The sequence below is a fragment of the Leptonychotes weddellii genome, chromosome 7 (genome assembly GCF_054177405.1).
Source record: "Leptonychotes weddellii isolate Sample4059 chromosome 7, ASM5417740v2, whole genome shotgun sequence".
In the NCBI taxonomy this organism is placed as follows: domain Eukaryota; kingdom Metazoa; phylum Chordata; class Mammalia; order Carnivora; family Phocidae; genus Leptonychotes; species Leptonychotes weddellii.
The window spans coordinates 70,255,297-70,276,803 of NC_138375.1; the positions used below are offsets into that span (position 1 = coordinate 70,255,297).

The following is a 21,507-nucleotide window of genomic DNA, read 5'->3' on the forward strand; positions in this document are numbered from 1 at the left end:
TTGGAAACACCCTCACAGAAACACCTAGAAATTATGTTTAATTTGGGCAACACTTAGCCTAGTCAAGGTGACACATAAAAAATTATCACAAATGTGAAACCATGAAAATGCCAGAATTTTAATGTAATGAGACTCACTGAGGTGAGTCAGATTAAGATCTGAATTCTGTTACCAAAATATTTCTCTACTCTTGGGACTTTATTATCTTAGGCTTTTCACATCCAAATTATAAAATGCATAAAGTAGAAACAGGAATGTGGATAATTGATGGGTTTAGTTCCAGAGCTTTTGTTTGTTTGTTTTTTCTTTCACTACCTCTCCACATAAAGTAGAAGATATCTTTTCATATTTAGGAGTTGCACTTAGATTTTTTTTTTTATCATAGGGTTTGCCCAAACTTTTTGAAACCAACATCTCTACAGGCAGTTTCCAACCCACATACATACACTAATCAAAAAGAAAATGAGAATAAGTTACAAGGCTAATTCACAAAAATCTGCTTATAGAAAATAACACTGTTTTAAGATTAGGGATTAAGCTATGTAACAACAGACATTTTAATGGTATTTCAAGGATATTTGTTAGGAAAACCTTGTTTAACTAGAGAAAGTTGAGGACGTATCAATAACTTTTGTAGGCTAGAGAAAGGATTTTCCACGTTCAGCAAAAAGAAGCCAAATACCGGGAGAAAGTATCAGTTGGTAAAAGAACAAGATGTACACATGTGTGAGATTATTTGAAATGTAATTCACTCAACCCAAGAAACAAAATGTCGTAAGGGAAAGTGGAGGAAGATGTGACACATCAGTATATAGTAAGCAGGAAAAGCTGCTACTTTAGTTACTAAGAGTCACAACAGACCCTGCTATATAAGCAAGGGTGAAAAATAAGTCCTTCATATGCAAGTACAGGATGATCATAATGTGGAAGGCTCTTCCCAGCTAGAGTTTTCGATCCCGTTATTTGTGTGGTCTCATAATTGTAATGATATTGGCATTGTTTTCTGAATACAATTATTGCTCATTAAGAGTTTCTTGGGATGCCTGGGTGGCTCAGTCAGTTAAGTGTCTGCCTTTGGCTCAGGTCATGATCCCAGGACTCTGGGATCGAGCCCCAAGTCAGGCTCTTTGCTCAGCGGGGAGCCTGCTTCTCCCTCTGCCTGATGCTCCCCTTACTTGTGCTCTCTTTCTCTGACAAAAAAAATTAAAAAAAAAAAATCTTAAAAAAAAGAGTTTCTTGAGGGGCATTGGCTGGCTCAGTCAGTGGAACATGCAACTATTGATCTTGGGGTCCTAATGAGTTTGAGCCCCACATTGGAGGTAGAAATTACATTAAAAAATTTCTTAAAAAGTAAAGTAGGTGAGAAAAGTATTAGCTGACCAACCCATTAAGACCTTCATATCCTGACATACTCCAAAAATGTTACCCAGTGCCCTCACAGAACAAATTAAAACAAGCTGCCTATATGGCTTTGTTTCTGTCACTTCATATATGGCAAATAAAGTATACTTCATTCTGAATGTTAGCATTCTGGAAAAAAAGAATTGTGTAAAATAAACACCTAAAGTTTTATATTTATATATTTTTTTCCATCTAAACTCAAATCTAAGATTCTCTTGATTCTGATTCATGTCAGGAGAAGATTTTGCCTTAACTTGAAAAGTCCAGATAATTTTTTTTTTTAATATCGTCATAAAGATTAGCACTGTTAGCCTTCAAAGCAACTTGATGAATACTTTAAAAATGCACTCCTCTTGGGAAAGCTCAGCTCATACACAGCACAGATGCTAGATTTCAGCCCTTTCTCACTCTCTTCAAATGGGTAGCTCTACACAGTGCACAACTTGCACTATTGTATTTGACTGCCATCTAAAACTCGATAGAATATTCCCAGGGAAATACTATTTCCCCAACTCAATCATATTAATCCTAATCATTTTGAAATATCTGTTAGTCACCACACATCATTCATAGGATCACAGCACGGTAATGCATATTAAAAAGCTCAACACTCTTCACATCTTGTTTTTACAAAGAAATAATAAAAATAACTCCCTTTTTAAAGCACTTTCTTTGTATGATGTATTCCAGTAGGCACTATACATACATATCATTTATTTCTAAAAAAAATCCTCTGAGGATGGTAGGCTTTCCTAGCTTAATAAAACAAACTATATATTCTTTTCTTCAAGATCATAATTCTTCTTCACAAAGATATTTAGAGGTATTCAGAGATCTCTAAGGATCCATATAATTATGACCTGTATTTTCATTCAATTTCTAATCTGATTTTTGAGGCATGAATATATACTGCCATTTCATTCTATTCCTGCATATCTGTTTATTTGTGTCAGGGAAACTGTCCCAGATTGTGAATGTCTAAAGCAGAAGAACCAGACATCATATAAGCATAATATAATATGTATTTAATCTTGTTTTTATCACTCTGAGCATCTGACTTTCTTGCATATGCAACCCTTCCATTATACAGACATTGTCCATTACCTAAATCAAACTAAGTGTTTAGCAAACTGTTTTATTATTTGTTGGTTATCGACATATATTAATTCCACAGATTTAGGCAAAACATTATTTCCTTTTGGATTACCTTTTAATCTGTACAGCTTCAAAGCAAGTCTCCAAGTATCTCTTAGCTTCTGCCTAGTTTCCTCCTCTTTGTTCTCCTATTGTTTTCTATCCTTCTGTCTTCCTCATTTTTATCCTATAACCCATGCCCTGACGCTATCCTTGGGATGATGTGGGAAGTGGAAACCATGAAGACATTCTTGAAGCTACCTCTCAAAATATTTTTTGCTAATGTGAACAGATTTTAATATGATTATTCTAAACAACAACAACAAAACAGGTTTTTCAACCAGCAGTGAGAAGAAAAAGAAATGCAGTGGGCAAGGGGGACAGAAAACTTTGTCCTACTTATCAAATAAAATGAAAGAAGTGAAATTAAGCCTGCACAGACTAGTCAATTTTTATAAATAAAATTTCTCCATTATCACCAATAGCATTACAAGTTCTGTGATCTTGAAGAAATTCTTTAACTTGAGAAGTAGGACTGTGATCAGAGAAGTTTCCTGTCAGACTTCAAATAACACTCTTTCACTGCTCATGCATGCAGCCTGGGAAGCCACAAAAATCAGGTCTGCCTATTTCACAGAAGAAAAAACAATTGCACTATTATCATCAATGCTGAGCTGTGAACTTCTGAAAAGCAAGTTAGATTTTTTTCCACTTATGCAGTGTCAAAATGCTGCCAGAAACATCCTGATCTCAGGATTTTTATTGCTGTTTTTGATGTATGAAGTGCAAAGAACATAGCTTGATTTTCTAATAAGTGGTTAAGCTTGCACTACTGACTACATTATTAAAAAAAAAAAGAACTTGGTAACTGAGTGAGTATGATAGGAAAGTCACTGATGGGGAAGAAAACTGGAACACTGAGATGTGTCAGCTTTATAGAGTCACATTTTGGAAATATTGTACTTTAAATCAAAGAAAGCAGGTTATATATGAATGTTTTTAGGAAGTTACTATTCTAGCACTTTTGAATAAAATGTAGTATTTAAAAAAATGCTTCCAATGGAAAATATATGATTGCTTTAAAGAAGAAACAAGTTATCAAGAAGAATAAATCTCCAGTCAATTTTCTTACTGTAAAACACAATTAGGCTTCAGTAATCATAATGCTTTAGTGATAAGCAGTAATATGTCACATATGAATGGGAAATACAGAAATGAGAAAATCTATGCTTGTCTTAAAAATAAGTTGCTACTTAGACTAATTCACACATACTTAAATTTATATACAATGAAATTATATAACAAGCAGAGTTTAGGGGCGCCTGGTTAAGTACTTGCCTTCAGCTCAGGTCATGATCCCAGGATCCTGGGATCAAGCCGCACATTGGGCTCCCTGCTCAGCGGGGAGCCTGCTTCTCCCACTCCCTCTGCCTGCCGCTCCCCCTGCTTGTGCTCTCTCTCTCTCTTTCAAATAAATAATCTTTAAAAACAAACAAACAAACAAAAACAAAACAACAACAACAAAAAACAGCCCCAGTGCATACATGCCAAGTTAGTGGCAGGGCAAAGGAGCCATGGTGGAGCCAACTAATGACTCTGAGTGGTTTTGTTTGGAAATAGTATAGCTCACTTCCACTTACATTTCATTAGACAAAGCATATCACATGGCCATGCCTGATGTCTATGGGATAAGCTCAGTGAGGAGGGGTTTGGTAGAGGAAAGCTGGAATATTTAGTCAATAATGCGTATTACCCCAACACATTCAAATCCAAGTCCTCAAACAGTACTGGCTTTCCCTACTAATCTATTATTCACTTCAAAACTCTTTCCTTACCTCTACACTCTTCCCACTTGGGTCAACTCAAGGTTGACATATCTAATGGACACTTTTCTGTCCTTATATTTTGATTTATTGGCAGCATTCAAGTTTCCCAGTCTCTCCTAACTCCTCTCTTTTTCATTTTAACATTCAGACTCTAAACTCTACTTCTATTATTTCTAATTCTCTTACTTTACTTTTTTTCCAGTCTCCTTCACTAGCTCCTTCTCTTCCATCTGTCCTCTGAATGTTAGAATAACTCAGGATTCAGTCCTAGGGTCTCTTTTCGGTTGTTTTTATTATTTTCTAATCTCTCCCTAGATGTTCTCCTCATGGCTTTGGATTCCAATTCTGGTAACTCTCAAATATCTTCAAACTTGACCTCTTCCCTGAGCCCTATCCACTTGCATATCTCACAGGGATCTGAAACACAGTATCTGTAAATGCAAATTCATGATCTCTCTCCATCCAAAATGTGCTTCTGTATATCTAAGTTTGATAGCATTTGGATTCCTTCAGATTCTAGCCAGTGATCAGGGCTTTATTCTTTCAACTTCCTTTCCCTCACCTTTTATACTAATCTATCATAAAATATTATTTATTTTTAGAACTTTATTGAGGTAAAAGTGATATATCTTAAAGTATTGCCCATATAACTCAATCTTTCTAGAATTCTCTTTAATCCACCTTCTTATGCCTAATATCTATATCCATTCAGTTTTAGAGTAATAGGAACTTCCTTGGAAAGCCCTCTCTAACATACTGGTCAAAATTTACATTTAAAATATGATTTATATTTTCCTGCATTATCTCCCAAAATACCCTGAATTTTTTTTTTTTTTTTTTTTATAATTTATAGAGACTACCTCTCGCTCACAGCTGCACACCCACTTTTGGGATAAAAAAATCTATGGAGTCAGTGTGTCCTCACTCCTGTGTCTCTTCTGGACCACATTCTGTATACGTGAGTCCAGATATTCCCTGCCTCAACAGCCCTGAGCCTACTTATGGGACCTTTAGTAGGACTAGTGAGTGATGTTGGAGGTAGGAGGTGGGAAAATAATGGTGGGAGTCCAGGACGTTCCATCTGTGCTCTTGCCCTTGGCCTTGGAAACATGAAGGGAAGGTCTGCCCACTGGGTTCCTTTTTAAATCAGAAACTTAATGACTGCGGTCCGCTATTTCTGTTGTGTCTCTCAGAGAAGAGAAAAAGAAATCACTTAAGGATGAGTACAGATTCAGCCCTTTTGCTTTCCAGAGTCTGCAGTCATCTCTCTGCATTCAATAATCATAAAACAACACAAATATTAGCAAGTGTGGCCACACTTCAAATTTTATTTACTTGTTTAGTTCTACTTTCCCCTTAGGAAAAATTTTTATTTTATTTTTTTAGGAAAAATTTTTATATAGATATGTCTTTATGGAAGCAAGGCCTTGTAATTTCTCTTTACATCTACTAACATACTTCCTGGGAAGCCCTGTAGTATCTAGCACTTTAAATTTTTTCCTTCCGATCTCATAGGAGGTGTACTCTCAATTTTTCACTTTTAGAAATGTTGGGCTATATATTTAATTGTTCTAGTTGTAAGACCACATATACCTTATACTGAAAATATGAGATTGTCCAATGTATAACAAACCTTTTTGAATCTACATAGAGAGATCTAATTGTTGGGTACTGATAGGGACAGTTTGAGTATATCCTCCATGCTATGGCTTGTGTTAATTTGATTATTTAGAACCATTTTGTTTTTTTCCCATGCTATATCTAACATAGAAAGAAAAGGTAAAACCAGAGATTCAACATAAACATTATCTGATTCTAGTACCTTCCCAGTATCTTGGATCTTATAGCCCCCCTTCAAAACCTATTAGTTTTTTATAATAAAAAGTGTCCAATGAAATGATATATTTAATCTAAATTTTCAAAACTTTATTAATATAGAAATGAACACAAATTTCATGAAATTGAAAACACCATTCTCTTAATTCTAATCTCTACCTGTGATTATATTCCATTTCATCCTTATTTTGTTTCCTTTAGAATAAATTAAAAATGTCAAAATTTTTTCTAGCCTTATTTTTAAGTATCCATGTTAGAGTACTAATAAGTCACATTTTTCCAACCCATTAAGCTATTACTTTATTTTTTCTAATTCTAACTTCCTCTGTAAAATTTATTATAGGTTTTTTGTTTATTTTTTGTTTTGTAGTTTTTTTTTTTTTTTAAAGATTTTATTTATTTGACAGAGAGAGATACAGCGAGAGAGGGAACACAAGCAGCGGGAGTGGGAGAGGGAGAAGCAGGCTTCCCGCGGAGCAGGGAGCCTGATGCGGGGCTTGATCCCAGGACCCTGTGACCATGACCTGAGCCAAAGGCAGACGCTTAACAACTGAGCCACCCAGGTGCCCCAAGTAGTTTTTTTTTTTTTTTATAGGCTCCTGGAATCAAATGCTATTTTTGAATTATGCTCCTTCTTTCTCCTGTAGTTTATTAAAAAAAAAAAAGGGCTACAAATTTGTTCTGAGTACAGCTTTGGCCAGAGTCCATAATTTTTGAAATTTAAAATTAACTAATTTTCAAAGAACCTGTCATTTCTTTTTTTTTTTTTTTTAAAGATTTTATTTATTTATTTGAGAGAGAGAGAATGAGAGAAAGCACATAAGAGGGGGGAGGGTCAGAGGGAGAAGCAGACTCCCCGCTGAGCAGGGAGCCCGATGCGGGACTCGATCCCGGGACTCCAGGATCATGACCTGAGCTGAAGGCAGTCGCTTAACCAACTGAGCCACCCAGGCGCCCAGAACCTGTAATTTCAATTGTCATTTCCTCTTTAACTCAAGAGATTCTCATAGTTTTTAAAATTTTAGATTGTTAGATTATTTCTGGCTAATTTTTATTTATAGTTTTATGGTATTTTGGTCATGAAATATAGCAGATATGATGTTTTCCTACTCTAATTTATTGAGGTTTCCTTTTTGGCATGATATATAACTGATTTATATAAATGTTCCCTGGGCACTAAAGTTGGTATTTTATATACATTAGTTAGAATGATGCTTACTTGTCAGATATAGATTACATTCATCAGTTATCTATTTGATAATTATAATAGATTATTTATTATGCCATTCAATATGTTGGAAATGTAACATAGTGGAACACTAAAGATGATTCAGGCACTGCTTGCACACTTCCTCTATACTTGAAAAAGTCACACTTTAGGGAAGCAAGTGATAAGAAATAATACAAATAACCTAAATGGAGTAACTTTTGATAGGTGATCTAGAAGCACATAATAAAAACATATAACTCAAGGCTGGGGGTCACTGTCTTCATATCTGGAATAAGTGATATGAGAATTAAGTTAAGTAGGCAAAGGTAGGGAAAATATTCCTGGAGTAGAATATAACTTATGTGAAGCACAGCATATGGTAGTTTGAGTAACTTAAGAAAATAAAAAGGATAGGAAGTCGGGGTAGGAGTATGTGGTAAAAAAAATAATAATCCAGAGAAATAAATTTACATTAAGTTTACTAAGTACTCATTAGTGAGTTTAAAGTAGGTTGATGAGATGATCAAATTTTATCGGAAAAAAAACTAGGTTGCAAGTCAGAAGGCTAGAAAAACACCTTTTTTTTTTTTCCAACTTTTTATTTAAATTCTGGTTAGTTAACATACAGTGCATATCGGTTTCAGGAGAATTCAGTGGTTCATCATTTACATACAACACCCAGTGCTCTTCATAAGGAGTGCCCTCCTAAATACCCATCACCCATCTGATCCTCCCACCCACTTCCCTCTATCAACCCTCAGTTTGTTCTGTATCCTTAAAAGTCTCTTATGTTTTTTTTCCCTCTCTCTTTTTTTTCCCCCTTCCTCCCATATGTTCATCTCCTTTGTTTCTTAAATTCCACATGTTACAGGAATCATATGGTATTTGTCTTTCTCTGACTTATTTCTTAGCATAAGACACTAGCTCCATCCACGTCACTGCAAATAGCAAGATCTCATTCTTTTTGATGGCTGAGTAATATCCCTTTCTATATTTATACCACAACTACTGTATCCATTCATCAGCCAATGGACATTTGGGCTCTTTCAATAATTTGGCTATTGTTGATAATGCTGCTATAAACATCAGGATGCATGTGTTCCTTCAAATCTGTATTTTTGTATCCTTTGGGTAAATAGTACTGCAATTGCTGGATCATAGGGTAGTTCGATTTTTAACTTTTTGAGGAACCTCTATACTATTCTCCAGAATGGCTACACCACTTTGTATTCCCACTAATAGTGCAAGAGGTTTCCCCTTTCTCCACATCCTTGCCAACACCTGTTGTTTCTTGTGTTGTTAATGTTAGCCATTCTGAGAGGTGAGGGGGTATCTCATCGTGGTTTTGAGTTGCATTTCCCTGATGATGAGTGATGTTGAGCATCTTTTCATGTGTCTGTTGGCCATCTGGATGTTTTCTTTGGAGAAATGACCATTCCTGTCTACTGCCCAATTCTTAACTGGATTATTCATTTTTGGGGTGTTGAGTTTGATAAGTTCTTCACAGATTTTGTATACTAACCCTTTATCAGATATGTCATTTGCAAATATCTTCTCCCATTCTGTAGGCTGCTTCTAATTTTGTTGTTTCCTTTGCTACCCAGAAGCTTTTATTATCTTAATGAGATCCCAAGAGTTCATTTTTGCTTTTCCCTTGCCTCAGGAGATGTGTCTAGTAAGCAGTTTGCTACTGCTCATGTCAAAGAGGTTGCTGCCTGTGTTCTCCTCTAGGATTTTGATGGTTCCCTGTCTCACATTTAGGTCTTTCATCCATTTTGAATTTATTTTTGTGTATGGTGTAAGTGGTCCAGTTTCATTCTTCTGCATGTGGCTGTCCAATTTTTCCAATACCATTTGTTGAAGATGCTGTCTTTTTTCCATTGAATATTCTTGCCTTTTTTTTTTTTTAAGATTTTATTTATTTGTCAGAGAGAGAGAGCACAAGCATGGGGAAGTGGCAGGCAGAGGGAGAAGTAGGCTTCCCACTGAGCAAGGAGCCTGATGTGGGACTCAACCCCAGGACCCTGGGATCATGACCTAAATTGAAGGCAGGTGCTTAACTGATGGAGCCATGCAGGCATCCCTATTCTTTCCTGCTTTGTAAAGATTAGTTGACCCTATAGGTGTGGGTTCATTTCTAGGTTTTCTATTCTGTTCCAATGATCTATGTGTCCATTTTTGTGCCAGTACCATACTGTCTTGATGACTACCACTTTGTAATATAGTTTGAAATCCAGAATTGTGATGCCTCCAGCTTTGCTTTTCTTTCTCAGGGTTGCTTTGGCTATTCGCAGTCTTTTGTGATTCCATACAAATTTTAGGATAGTTTGTTCTAGCTCTGTGAAAAATGCTGATGGCATTTTGATAGGGTTTGCATTAAATGTGTAGATTGCTTTGGGGAGTATAAACATTTTAACAATGTTTGTTCTTCCAATCCATGATCATGGAATGTTTTTCCATTTCATTTAATCTTCTTCAATTTCTTTCATAAGTGTTCCATTGTTCCCAGAGTAAAGAAACACCATTAGGTTAGTACAGCAACAAGAAAGAGATAAAGGGAAAATGAATGCAGTTACTGGAAGTGAGAGTAAAACTAAAAGGATATATTTGATAGATATTTAGGAAGGATAATTAATAGTAATTGGTGAGCAATTAGAAGTTTTTACTGGGGCACCTGGGTGGCTCAGTTGGTTAAGCGACTGCCTTCGGCTCAGGTCATGATCCCGGAGTCCTAGGATTGAGTCCCGCATCGGGCTTCCTGCCCAGCAGGGAGTCTGCTTCTCCCTCTGACCCTCCCCCCTCTCATGCTCTCTCTATCTCATTCTCTCTCTCAAATAAATACATAAAATCTTTAAAAAAAAAAAAGTTTTTACTTAATTTCCCTTTAAAGATACTATTTATTGATAACATACATTTTCAGTTCTGTGAATTGTCTTTTTGCTTAACTCATTTTCCTCATTTGTTTATTTTTATGTTTTCAATTTGTATGGGCATTTTGAATACTAAGGAAAGTAATCTTTATAATGTCAGATGTATTGCAATATTTTTCCCCATCTAAAAGTTGTCTTTTGATATTATCTCTGGGAGTTCTCCCTCTAAATGCTTTAAAGTTCTTTTGTTCATTATTTCATTCATTCAGAAATTGCTCACTCAGGAAAGGAAAGGAAAAGAATAGTCTCAAGAGCACATGTTGAAAGAAGGTAAAGGTAAGTAAAGAGGTAGTTAAGTATAAAAGTATATATAATCTCATTTCATCCTACAACAACCTAGTGGTGTAGACAAAAGCTTTTCAATTTTGCAGGTTACTAAATGGAGGCACAGAGTTTAAGTAATGTCACTGGGATTTAAAACAATATCTGAGTGGCTTAAGTAGCTCTTTCATTAACCATGCTGCCAAATGTGGTGAGATTGCAGCAAATCTGTTCAATGTTATCCTTTGAGCCTTTTATCCCACATAATCCAATTTCGCTGACCTATCATGTTGTATGAATAGTGAGAGAATTAACTCTAAAAAAGACATATTATGAAGTAAGAGACCTTAAATTTTAGATAAATTACAGATACCCACATACACATACACTTTACGAATTTTGTCTTAACACAGATATTAGGTGACTACAAACCCGCACAATGTTAAATAAGCAAACATAAGGTATCTATGAATTGCTGAACACCAATGATTAGATTAAATTTATGTAAGAGATATTATAAAAAGTATTGATTTTAAGTATTTTGTCAACATAATTTAGAACATTCTAATATATTTAGCAAAAATTTTGTCACAAAACAAACAGTCCTAAGGGGAGAAGTTTTGTATTATGTATCTATTCAGAAATATGCAGTGATAAATGTGCTTATTAATATGGTGAAGAAATTACAGTGGGATCTACTTTTATTCTTAGATAATAATGAATAGAAACATGTGAATATACTAGTTAATACTCTAACAGGGATCCTGTCTCACATCCAGACTATATCTGAGTATCATAGGGAAGTTGATGAGGATACTATAATTCTACTTATAGGAAGGCCTGGGACCCACTCATCTTGATTTTGTTTTTTTCTCCCACAATTTCCCTGTGAGATTAAGCTTAAGTATTCTCACTTTGAAATGAACCTTAGCAACTGCTTTTCCTCCTGTGAATCACTTTCTCAATCCCTACCAGTAGTTTCTGAACTTACCAAATAAACTATTATACTCAAACCCTTGCATTAGAATGAGCTTCTGGGGAAACCCTAAGATAGCTGGTATCAGAAACTGTCCTAAACATCAGAACTTCAGGATAGAATTATAAAACTGGAAAATACACTAATCAGATTGGCAAAAAAACCGCCACAGCTGTTTGTAAACTGGGTGATGATACCATCGGCACACAGTAGTATCATTATTACTTTGGTGAAGTGGATATGATACAGTTAAAAAGGGAAGCACTGATTCATGCAATCTCTCTACTATTTGGGATAAATGGTGGTAATTTAAAAGGCTACAGACTTAAATGAGTACTGAAAGAATAAAGGGGCAGGCTCAACCCAGTCAAGAGTCAACTTAGGCCATGATTTGAAAGCCAGAATGTTTATAAAGAAAATATTATAATCTGCACCAAGGGGGTAGACTGGGCAGAAAATCAAGCCTAAGACCAATTGTTTCAGGAAAAGAATTACAAAGAAGTCTTAATTCACAGCCTTAACAAGTCTCCTAGGCTAAAATCCGGGTCCTAATATGGAATTACTGAGATACGGAGACTTGGGAAGAAAGTATCTGGAAGTAGATTCTAACATTGAACCTTCTGTTACATTAAATCATCTGAGCACGCAAATGTGGCTCATACCCTAACTAGAGGATAGTCGCCTCCTTCTGCCTAGATATCATGCAGGATAGAACTCTGCAGCATCATGACAAGTGCATGTGATGATGTTTTCAAGACTTCCCCAAAGCAAACTAAGTTAATTTACATAAGAGTACCCAAGTACTAGTATAATGAGGCAAGAGGAACAGCAAGAGTTTTTGAAGGTAGTTGGATTCAGAATTTGAGCTGAAACGAATACTAGTGTCCAAACCAGCATCAGAGATCTCCTATTAGCTTGGCAGCATACGGAGGCTATATGGTAAGTAGAATCATGACCCAAGTTCAACTCATATTATGTTCAATGTCTATGAATCTACCCTGGGATCATTTTCGCAGACTCTGAAAGCATAACTGAAGTGTATATGTTTAGCAGCTGGCTGAATCCTTATGTTATTCCTTGGCTTTTGGGTAAGGGATGTAATTGTAAGAAAAGCCAAGAGGAACACCATGAAATTGTCCTCTCCTCTACCAAGATGAAAAACCAGAAGCAACTCTGCATCCCAAGTAGAATGGCAGAGATTAGTGCCAAGATTATATTGGTGGTTCCCATCATATCCCTTTTTCATTCATCAATCTGGTCTCTAAAAAAAATCGGATGAATTTGGAAGATCATGATGGACTACCATAAACTTAACCAGGTGACAGCCCAATTGCAGCTACTGGGATAAATGTAGTATCTTTACTTGAACAGATCAACACAACCTCTGGTACTTAGTATGCAGCTAGTAATTTGCCAAATGCTTTATTTTGGCAAGTCCCTCTTACAAGGAGGGACACTCAGAAATTTAATTCACTTAGAACATACAATAGTATACATTCCTCGCCTTGCCCTCAAGTTCTACTAACTCTCCTGCTAATATAACACAGTCCAAAAGGAATTCAATTATCTGGATATTCCACAGAACATAACTGTAGCTCTGTAGTAATTACCTCATGTTAATCAGAAATGAGTAGCACAAAATAGTAAGTATTCTTGATGCCTTGGAAAGATACATGCCAGAATGTGAGAAATAAAACCTAAAAATTCAAGAAGTTGCCATTGGTGTCAAGTTTAGTTATTCAATGGCCTGGTAATGCCAGTACATCCCCCCCTAAAGCATAAAGCAAGTCATTGTACCATGTGCATCCTGTCACTAAGGAAGAATTACAATGCTTCATTGGTCACTCAGGGTTTTGGAGGCAGTGGACACCAGACTTGCCCATGTTGACTCAGCCCAGGTTTCCCAAGTAGCCCTATAGTTTTGACTTTAAGCTGGAAGATCCCATTAAAATCTCTAAGCATATATAGGAAAGAAGATTAATTCAGAGAGCATTTCAAATTCCCAAATGTAAAGATTCTAAGTATTGATCACACTATTGGCTTCTTGATAAACCAAAACAGGGTCATTGTTATACATAAAAATTTCACTAGAACCATAAAGAGGAAAAAGTCTAGAAGGTAATATTAGAAATCATGATAGGAAGTCATCCACAGATGAATAAAAATAATTATAAAACATGAGTGGGGGGTCAGTTCAGGTCCAAAACATCAACATATATTGAACCTAAAAAGGATGGTTACATTAACCCCCTAATCAGCAGTGTCACACAAAAACAAATAATCAAGATTACCCAAGCTAGGTATAGATCTTGACAAAATGAGACTGGGGCGAAACACTAATGTGGGAAGTAGGAATAGTGGAACTGGAATTATTTGAGTGAAACTTAACTATATACCAAGTTAGTAACACAACCACAGGGGGTAAAAAAAAAACAACAAAACACATGTAGCTTTGAGCACAACTCAGACTGTACATCATTAGTGAAGTATCTTTAAGAATAAAAAGAATTGCAAAGAAATCTTTAACTTCTCTCAGTAGCTTTATTGTTAGTAAAAACAACGGTTAGTAAAAAAAAAACATGTATATTGGTATTGTAATTTTGTAACAATTGTATTCAAATTGCAGGCTAAATCAAATAGGTGTGTTAGTGATATCAGTGACTGAGATTTTTCATCAAATAGAAGAGGCAAAACTATAAAATTGAAGAAGTTAAGAAATATTATGCCATGTTAAATTTAAGTTAGACATGTCAATATGAACATATGGTTTTTAAGTCACTAAAAGGTCAAGAAATTCCAGTAGCACTAAGTAGCCCTAAAACCCAGAAACCCAGATCTTGGTTTCCATATACCTACTTAAATAAACCAGGTCTCTTGGACACATTCCAGGGTTAGAACAAAGAAAACACAACATAAGCCTGGGACTTCTGTTGTAGAAGAAAACAAAGAAGCCTAAAGGGAAAAATTGTCTAAAGAACATAAAAGTCCAATTGAAAGGGCCCCCTCACTGGCCAATTAAAGCATCACAAGTGACTATACTTGGAGGTAAAACACTGAATAAATAAGAATCTATGAATCCATCATGACACTAACAAAAGAGAAAAGATAACAAAAACATACACTTACATAACAGAATGTATCAGAAAATAGTGACATTACTATATAAATGTTGAATACATATGAAATCACTGTACTATTTTCAGAATTGATAAACTACATATGTAAATTAGTTTTCTGATAAATATGAGGGGTTTTACTTACTTGTCATAATTTTTACTTTGCCAAAAATGAAAGGTTGGAAACTTTGCTACCTAAATTATACAATGTACAACATGTACTTTTGGAGAAATTCAAAGTTATGTATGTATTTCCTATGGTATAAATACTGGCTCATAAAAACCCATTACTATAAAGGAAGATGAAATAAGTGTATAGGACTTGGTGAAATAATTCCATTTTCAATAGAAATCATAAACTCCTTAATAAAATTTTATCTTAATAATGTCACTTTCATAATAGTTATAGTCACTTTAAGAAATTAATGTAAAAAAAAAAAAGAAAACCAGTATCTGTATCATGGAAGAGAAATTATTTTTTAAAAGTGCATGTGTCATACATCTGTTCAAAGGAAATTCCAGAAGGAAACTCTAAAGGATTCTTCATTCTTGCTGAATTTGTTTATTTCTAATAAACAATACAACCAGAGATCCTTAAATTCATGGGCAAGTTAAAAAGCTCTTTTATTCTGAGATGAAGAGATCATAAATCCATGGCATTGACATGAAAGAGAGCACAGTGTTCACAGTTTATTTAGCTGTGAAAGTCAAGATGGTGGTCTGTAAATAACTTATGTAACTGGGCGGTCACTTAGGAAGCTGCAAATATGTCATTTACAATCTTTGTTAAGAAACTGCAGTTTCTCTGTGAGAATGTTCTGCTTTCCTATGAGAACTGTCTTTAAAAAAAAAAATAATTTAGTGCTTCCTAATTGTGATAGCTTGATAAAATTCCTGTTTCTATGAGTTCTTATAAAAATAAAATACACATACTTGTATCTGTAATTTAATTAAATCCCATTATTCAAAAGTTATTCCTATTCCTTTCCCATGTATTTAGAGAGATTGATTAAGAGAAACAGAAGAGATGACAGAAAGAGATTCCTTATTATAGTTATATGTCAAAGGAAAGAAACTCTAGGTGATTTTAAATGTATGTGGCAAACGGGGTCAGGGGATAGGGATAATTCAAAGAACGTCTCTTAGGAATTTAGACATGATGGTGCATGTAAAAACATTTCACTTCTAAAGGCATGTGGAAATACCTCATGAGTAGAAAAATAATCCAAACCGATCCATCTATGACATGTTTCAGAATGCAAAAATGCCCATGTTTTGGGGGACAGAGAATTCCTCCACAATCTCTCTGGAACTATTTTTCCTCTGATGTAGATGGTATGCAAGTTTTTGCCCAATATTTAAAAATGCCTGGAACAAATTGGTACAAGTAGATGTGGCTAGAAAGGATAAGAGATACAGAAATAATTCACAAAAATGTACTTATAAAAATATAAAACTTTTCTTTCAGAAAATTGAGAATTTTTAAGCAACATACTAAATATTTAAATCTCCTCGAGGATCTAAATTAATTTGCTTAGTGAGTGGAGCATCCTTTAGGATCTAAGCAAATTTTCAGTTCAGTGTTTTTCATTCTTGGGAAATTCATTTATATCATGGTCATTTATTGATCTTGTTCTGTGTGCCAGACACCAAGCTAGGAATTGAAGACAGAGTCATGAACAAGGCAAAAACTTACCTACATGCAGTGTACATATCTGTGTGGTGGTGAGAGAGGAGACATACAATTCATGTAAGTAAACACATAAGCTAATTTTAGACTGGGATTAAGCAAATGAAATAAGACATGGTAATAAGGAGTAACTAGCTGAATGATGGGTAAAATGCACATGGGAGACCTCTGTGGGAAAGTGACATTTATTTGTTTTTTTAAAGATTTTATTTATTTATTTGACAGAGAGAGACATAGCAGGAGTAGGCACACAAGCAGGGGGAGTGGGAGAGGGAGAAGCAGGCCTCCCACTGGGCAGGGAGCCCAATGTGGGGCTCGATCCCAGGACCCTGGAATCATGACCTGAGCTGAAGGCAGACGCTTAACGACTGAGTCACCCAGGCGCCCCGGAAAGTGGCATTTAAATTGAACCTAAATCATAGCTGGACCTGAGTAGGTATGTGGAAAATCAGTGAGTGAGGAGTTCCTTAAAGTGTCTAAGGAACTTGTCTAAGGTCAGTCACCCTGTCAGAGTGAAGCCTAAACTCAAACTCAGACATTCTTACTAGACTACTCAGCACAAAACGTTTCTGTCCATCTAACTGCATCCTATCTAAAAGTTTGAGATTCCTTTTCCTCCCTCTGTTCCCTAGACCTCTCAGTGTGGGAGTCCTCCAAGACTTGATCTTTGAAACTTCTCACTTCTCCACCTAAGCTACATCTTTGCCTTTTGCAATCATGTTTCATCTTTTGCTTTAAACACCACCTATATAAGCCGAGGACTCTTAAATGTATCTCTGTATTCTGGACCTCTTTTTGATCTTCAGACATATTTCTGATTACCTTCTCAATAACAGTGGTATGTAAAAGACCTATCAAACTTAACACACCTTGAAACGAAGTACTGGTAGCCCTCCTTCAAACCAATTCTATCTCAGTTAAATGCAATTCTATCCATTTGCTAAAGCAAAATGATTTGGAGTTATTGATTCCTCACTTTCTTTGAAAAAACTGTCTCCAATTCATGAGCAAATCCTGTTAGCTATACTTTTAAAAAGTGCCCAGAACTTCATAATCAGGTAACTTCTTAAAATATACTTCCTCGTTTTAGCTGTGTGTATTCTGCTGCTTAATACGCTGATGATTTTCTAATTCTAATATTTTTTTTTTCATTTTTAGCAGTTCCACTTTTCTTTCAAATTTGCCTCTACATTTATACTAATCATTTATTTCTTGCTCAACTTTGTGATTATCTTGCTATTTAGTGCATGGCTTCCTAAATCCTCTAAATTACTTTTTGTTCAGCCTGTAGTAAATATGATACTTTCTGACTATTACATAGGTTGCCTTGACAACTCCTATATTTTATTATCTTTACTGTGAGCTCATTGCTTTACTTTAATCTAGGGGAGTCCTGTGGGCCTAAACTGGGAAAGCTTTCCTCAAGAGATCTGCTTCTGCTTCTTTGGGTGGCTGGGAGGCACCACCCACGTGGGTGGCACCGAACCACTTTTAGGTGAGTGGTTTCACCAATAAGTCCCAGCCTCAGTTCCTTCACCTTGATTCTGGCTCAAAGCACCGTATCTGGACAGCTTTTATGCTACACATATACACCGTGCCTCTACTCACTGCCTGCATCTCTAGCACCAGTTCATGTCTTATTTGCTCATTTGTTTGGGAGGGTTAGCCCTCGAGGCCACTATTACCTCATGTGAGACAGTAATGCCTGCATGTGTCACAGCTACGATGTAGTTACTTGCAAGTTAGAGGGTCTCTCACATCATACCACTCTACTATAACACTGGTCAAAGATAGAAAAAAAATGGTTTATTTACCTTTGATTTTGTTTTTAGCAATGGATATAGAAAACCTGATATGATTATTTTGTTTTTTTCCTCCTGTAATCCTCAGGTTTTACTTTGTATTTTTCTAGGCTGTGCTTTAGATATATACAGACTTACGATTGATATTATTTTCCTTTTAAACATCAAGTAAAGCCCTTTACTTATATTTTAATTTGCCTTAAATTCTCTTTTTCATATGCTTTTCTTTTGCTAGTCTTTATCTAGTGAATCCTTTTCCACCCTTTTAATATTATTTTATGACAAGTGTGCAGCTTTTAATGAGAAGTAGCTATATAATTCTCACCTTTGTGTTTCTTAGAAACAGTAAGTTTATTCCATTTATCTTTAGTGTGGATGTTAATACTAATGTGCATTTGGTTTAACTTTTGCAATCTGGTATATATGCCATGTTGCCTTTGCTTTCTTTTCCTTTTATGTTTTTTTTTTTAAATGAGTAAGTTCCTCCTTTCCCCCCATTACTCATTATTAAGTTATACATTCTATTTCTAACCTCAGTGATTAGCCTTAAACACTGAACAAACTTATTAACCTTACAGGTTTTCCACAAAGTTCAAAACCAGCATATAAATATATTTCATCTCCTCTCATACTCGTCTTTATCCATCTTCTCCTTCTAAACTTACACTTGTTTGTATTTAACAACTTGGTTTACAAATTTTTTCACCATCCCTTCTTTCTTTCCACTCCTTTCTTCTAGATTCATTTTCTTATTGAAGTGTATCTTTTAATATTTCTTTCCTAGAGTTCCCACAGCTATCAAACTCTTAGTCATGTTTTGCTTAAACACATATTTATGTTATTTTCACTTTTGGGTAAAAGATTAGCTGGATAGAGGCTTCGAGGTTTATAACAATTTCTCCTTAGTAGTTTTAAAATATATTTCTATTGTCTCCTGACATTTTTTATTAAGGATGATGTCTGCTATAATTCAGTATTCTTTTTTCATTAGTAATCATTCTTTTCTCTTTGGAAGTTCTGAATTTTTTCAACCTGTCCTTGATATTTAGTAACTTTATTAGACTGTATGAAGTGTATATTTTTTTTATCCCATTTGCTTTATTATTTGTTGAGTACTCTTAGCTTTCTTAGAGTCTCAAAAATTTTAGCCATTAAAACTCTGAATTGTATCTCTCTCCAATTAGCTCTCTGTGCTGCCTCTAGAAATTCAATTACACACTTGTTGAATTTTCTTCTCTTACGGTTCTAAAATTCTGAGTGATTTTCTCACTTTTATATTTCTATTTATATGTATGTGCCCAGTTTACTATAGAGCTTTTCTATTAAAATATAGAGTATCAACTATTAACTTTTAATTCCAATATTTTAATTGGTTAATTTTTATATTAGTCTGTTATTGATTAAGAACTGCATGCGTTTGTTCCACTCTTCATTTGACTATTCGGAGACACCTAGATGTCTGTGAGCAGGTTCTGAGTAAAAGCAGCATGTACCGCTTCCACAAGTGAATAGTAAACCTCCCATCCATTTTTTCTCATGCTCTGTCCACTTCCTTGTTGCCTTCAAGATGGTGAGAGGAGCAATTCTAAAGCCAAGTACTCAAGATGGAACAACCACGTACAAGTCCGGGTCACTGAACAACTGCATCTGTCAAAGCCAGTGCCAAATTAAAATTCCCCACTCTGTACTGTTACGTGAGAAACTTCTAAACCTTTAAGTCAGGAAATCTTAGCTTGAAAACTCATCTTGCAGTGGAATATTTCTCTTTTCCACCAGGCCACCCCAATCTGTGCAGTATTTTCTGAGGTTGTGTCAGTCTGTCTGTCCTATAAGTGGGCAAAACTTTACCAACTACATTCATGTAGCTAGCCTGGCTTTGGGACTCAGGCAAGAGCTATGCTGTCTCTTTTCATATGCAAGGGTTGAAATTCTATTCTCAACTCCTGCTTCTGAACTCAGCATCTCTTGGGCCATAGGGCTTCATTTCCTATTGTTAACTTCAAAATATTTCTTGTTTCTGTCTTTTTTTTTTTAGCACTGTGATACTCTTTTATCATCTCATAAACTATTTCCATATATTTGTAGAAGTGAGAACAGTTATCCTTGTATACTTAATCTAGTATCATGACTTCTATAATTTATTCTGAACAGTGAGATCTATGCAGAGATATATATATACAAAGATATTTTCGCATTAATAAAAATAAAAAAATGAAATAAACGATTGACAAACGGGTCTGATTGTACACTATTTCACAGAATAGAGTATGTGCAGTCAGTAAAAATAATTATGTTGAAGACTACTGACAAAGCTGAACATATATTAATTTCCCAAATTAAAAAGTAGTATTTATATAACAGTTAATATATGTATGATAAAGCGTTTACATGTTTGAGTGTGTGTGTGCATATACAACATGTTACAGTGATAGGATATTGGTTTATTTTAAATTTGTGGGCTCTGAATGTGCATTTTCTAAAATTTTTTTTTTTTTTTTAAAGATTTTATTTATTCATTTGACAGAGAGAGACACAGCGAGAGAGGGAACACAGGCAGGGGGAGTGGGAGAGGGAGAAGCAGGCTTCCCACAGAGCAGGGAGCCCGATGCGGGGCTCGATCCCAGGACCCTGGGATCATGACCTGAGCCGAAGGCAGACGCTTAACGACTGAGCCACCCAGGCGCCCCTCATTTTCTAAAATTTTTATGAGGAACATTTCCTTATTTCAGAAGACAGAATTAAAAATGTTCAATTTCTAAAGATAATACTAGACTTCCACAGTGAAAACAGTTGGTATTGGTAATATACTAAAAACAAATAATTTAATAAAAAGATATTATTTAGCTTGTGATCTGTTCATTCTATCATTTCTCCCCAAAATAATGCTTTTTACAACACTCTGGGACTCAAATTTGGGATATTTTTTTTTTTAAAGATTTTATTTATTTATTTGAGAGAGAGAGAGCAGGAGAGGGGGGAGGGTCAGAGGGAGAAGCAGACTCCCTGCCGAGCAGGGAGCCCGATGCGGGACTCGATCCAGGGACTCCAGGATCATGACCTGAGCCGAAGGCAGTCGCTTAACCAACTGAGCCACCCAGGCGCCCCGTCAAATTTGGGATCTTGAGCCTGTTGCTTCATCTGACATATGTTTGGTAAACAGATGGATCTTCCATTATGCCCCACGGGTCATAAAACTTGGGCTCTTACAAGCAAAGCAGTAAATTATTTAGTAACTTCCTCATGGTTTCCTTAATGACCTGATAGATCAGCACATCAATGAAATGTGTAAAGTATACTAAGTTGATGGTGGTATGAAAAATTCATT

At 35.5% G+C, this 21,507-nt stretch overlaps 1 long non-coding RNA gene across 1 annotated transcript in view; it reads right to left on the reverse strand.

Annotated features, from left to right (window-relative positions):
- Nucleotides 1-20,862, reverse strand: part of LOC115942678 (uncharacterized) — a 147,318-nt gene extending 126,456 nt beyond the window's left edge. Inside the window, exon 1 of the long non-coding RNA XR_014147035.1 lies at nucleotides 15,896-20,862. This is a non-coding gene — a long non-coding RNA (uncharacterized LOC115942678). The remainder of the gene's footprint in view (nucleotides 1-15,895) is intronic.
- Between the last annotated feature and the right edge of the window lie 645 nt (nucleotides 20,863-21,507).